Genomic DNA, 3,768 nt, shown 5'->3' on the forward strand with positions numbered 1-3,768 from the left:
GATTTTTAATACCATCGGCATTTGCGTTACCCAATGTACACCACGTGGAGGTTGCTCGGTTGGATTTAGTACATCGTGTAGCCCTGAAAAGGACTGATTTTATGTAAAACGATCATTTTTTTCTCTTCGGGGTGTTTGATTATAGTGAGTCCCCTTGCCTCTCACTTGTGCGGTTGGTACATATGCCAGTTCATCACTTACAACAAATGCTCAAATTGTCTGTCCTCCTCTGCTTGACAATGAGCTAGTCGTAATGGAAATGCGTCTCTCACATTCCTCAACATTTCGACAGTTATTGTATTCATTTCATTAGTTATTCGCTGCTTCAAATCTTCAATGTTGACAGATCTTGTTTTGTAAACTCGTTCTTTCAAGTATCCCCACAGAAAATAATCCAGAGGTGTCAAATCGGGGGATCTTGGCGGCCATTCAATTGTACCACGTCTTCCTATCCATCTATGTGGGAAGTTTTCATCTAAAACACGCCGTACACGCAACGCAAAATGTGCCGGTGCCCCATCATGCTGAAACCATAATTGATTGAACTCATCATTAGGGTAAAGGTTTCTAATAGCGGGTATAATTTGCTGAATTAGCATTGTTTCATACGCTTCAGCGTTGAGATTTTCATCAAAGAAAAAAGGCCCGATTAAAAGCTCTCCTATTATTCCTGCTCAAACATTTACTTTAGCGAGATATTGGGTTTTATCATCTCTCATCCAGTGAGGATTTTCAGTGCTCCAATATCGAATGTTTTGATTATTCACATTTCCATTGATTTGAAGAGCAGCTTCATCTGTAAAAATAATTTTACTTACAAAATCGTTTCCGCGTTCCTCAATTTCCTCACAAAATTCCATCCTCCGATCTAAATCTTGACCAAGCAACTCTTGAGTATGGTGTAATTTATAAGGATGGAACTTCTGATTTTTTAAAAGATTATGAACGCCACTTATGCTAACTTCATTTTCTGCAGAAATTTGTCTAATAGACGCATGAGGATTTTCGACAAAACTCTGTAAAATTATTGTACTGCTATCGTCATCGAAAACAGTCCTAGATCGTCCACTGCGTGGACGATCTTTTACGCTTCCGGTTTGGATAACACGCCCAATCGTTCTTATTACTGTCGATTTTGAAATTGGATTTCGGTCGTTAAATGTTGCATTGAACAGGTCGCAAGTTTCTTGAAACGACCTCTGCTTATCGCCATATCCTCTCATCATTAACAGATAATTCCGTTCTCTTTCTGTTAATTTTGCCATCATGTACTACCTAACTATTTACAATTATTATTAATAAATGTAGTAATTGGGTAATAATTATAATAATATTAATAATTATAATAACAATAATTATGACAATTTTTGCAAAAGAAGACAAAAGGAATTTACAACAGTTTGAACCAATAATGATACCGACTGGTGTCTGACCAAAATAATCGTTAACTACTCGATGATGGATGCGATATTTATGTATTTTGTCTGACAAAATTTCACTTGCGCGAAACGTTTTTCTGAAAGATGTATAATTATAAGAATATATTCTTATAATTTGAGAGAGACGAAATTATGCGCGTATGTGCATACTGGGGTGCGTTCGAAAACACTGAAAGTCCACGACGGAAAGTGGCTGTGGTGGATGGGCTTGGTGGGGTTAGTGGAGTTGGTATCGAGAGGAGTTTTCGAACAGCCATGGAAGAATGCTCAATGTGACATACTACATGTGTGTTGTACCTAGATATGTGTTGTACAAAATGGCTGATCGAAAGCGTATTTCGACATTAGCTATAATTGCTTCTCAGCAAAATAATAATAAATTAATAAATTTAGTAATTAATTAATTAATTAATTTAGTAATTATTAATTTATAATTTAGTTATCTGGAAAGTTAATTGGCTATATATTCCTCGGTCCGAGAACTCGGATCGATTTCTAGCATCGTGGGCACCAGGCCTAAGGAAATTTATAAACTTATTTATTACTCCTTACCTTTAACATCGTATATATAGACATTTCCCTTGTCATCCTTTTGTATATTTTTTTAAATATCCATGCATAAAATATGACGACCCGAGATTAAATTTTCCATTTTTTTTCACAAATTGTTACTGATTCGTGACTTTTAACGTGCCTCGTATCTCGTAAGAAAATTTCAGAACCTATAAAATACAAAAAGCTTAATAAGCTTTATTTATATTTAAAGACAATATTCTGACAATATACATCACTATAGAAATAAATCTAAACCTGGCTAACTGCTGTATTTAAATTTTTTATCTTACCGTGATGGCTAATGGTTGTACGAATGTTTCGAAGAACAAAAAACCATAAATAATTTAGTAATTTCATACTGTATTGCACTCTTTGCGCACTCTCCACCATCTCCACCGATTCACACCGCGCAAAAGAGAGTGGAGAAAAGTCACACGAGTGGTCCACGGAGTATGGTTTTCGAACGGCCATGGTCGCATGGTCAGTGTGCCCACTAGGGGTTTTCGAACGATCTGAGTGTGACAAAATACACACGGGTGATGTTTTCGAACGCACCCCTGCGCGAGCGAGCGAGCAAGCGCGAGGTTTACGAAGCGAGATCGACGACGGGACTGGGGAAGGGATACACGGCGTGCGAAAGAGAAACGAAAAGACACTTGACTCCTTAAATAATCGTTAACTACTCGATGATGGATGCGATATTTATGTATGTTATGCGCGCAAATGAAATTTTGTTAGAGAAAATACATAAATATCGCATCTATCATCGAGTAGTTAACGATTATTTGGAGAGTCAAATGTCTTTTCGTTTCCCTCTCACACGCCGTGTATCCCTTTCCCAGTCCCGTCGTCGATCTCGCTTCGTAAACCTCGCGCTTGCTCGCTCGCTCGCGCAGTATGTACATACGCGAGTAATTTCGTCTCTCTCAAATTATAAGAATATATTCTTATAATTATACATCTTTCAGAAAAACGTTTCGCGCAAGTGAAATTTTATCAGACAAAATACATAAATATCGCATCCATCATCGAGTAGTTAACGATTATTTTGGTCAGACACCAGTCGGTATCATTATTGGTTCAAACTGTTATAAATTCCTTTTGTCTTCTTTTGCAAAAATTGTCATAATTATTGTTATTATAATTATTGGGAGTGTGAATAAGTTTATGCCGTTTCACCATCAGATGGCGATATAAAAATTTTGTGTGTATAATTCAAGATGATGACGCATCTATATTGAAGTTCTATAAGTTATGTTTAAAATCAGTGCGTGTCTTTCCATTAACCTATAAAGAACATTTTCTTTTCGTAGCGTAAATCATGTCAAATTTCGTGCCAAATAAACAGTTTTTGCGGGGAATTTACTGCACTACTTTATTCAGAAGAAATCTGCAGCTGAAGCACACAGAATTCTTGTAGAAACCTATGGTGATCATGCTCTGTCGGAAAGAACATGCAGAGATTGGTTTAACCGATTTAAAAATGGTGATTTTGATGTTCAAGATAGAGAACGCAGTGGTGCACCAAAAAAGTTTCAAGACGAAGAATTGGAAACATTACTTGCTGAAGATCCATGTCAGACGCAATCCGATGTTACAAAATCATTAGGAGTTGATCGAACAACAGTTTCGAAACGTCTGACAGCATTAGGAATGATACAAAAGGAAGGATCTTGGGTGCCATACAAACTGAAGCTGAGAGACGTCGAACGGCGTCTTGTCACGTGTGAACAGCTGCTTCAACGATAAAAAAGGAAAGATTTCTTACATCGTG

The sequence above is a fragment of the Odontomachus brunneus genome, unplaced genomic scaffold (genome assembly GCF_010583005.1).
Source record: "Odontomachus brunneus isolate Ranch 3 - 2012 unplaced genomic scaffold, Obru_v1 Obru_scaffold_280, whole genome shotgun sequence".
NCBI lineage: Eukaryota > Metazoa > Arthropoda > Insecta > Hymenoptera > Formicidae > Odontomachus > Odontomachus brunneus.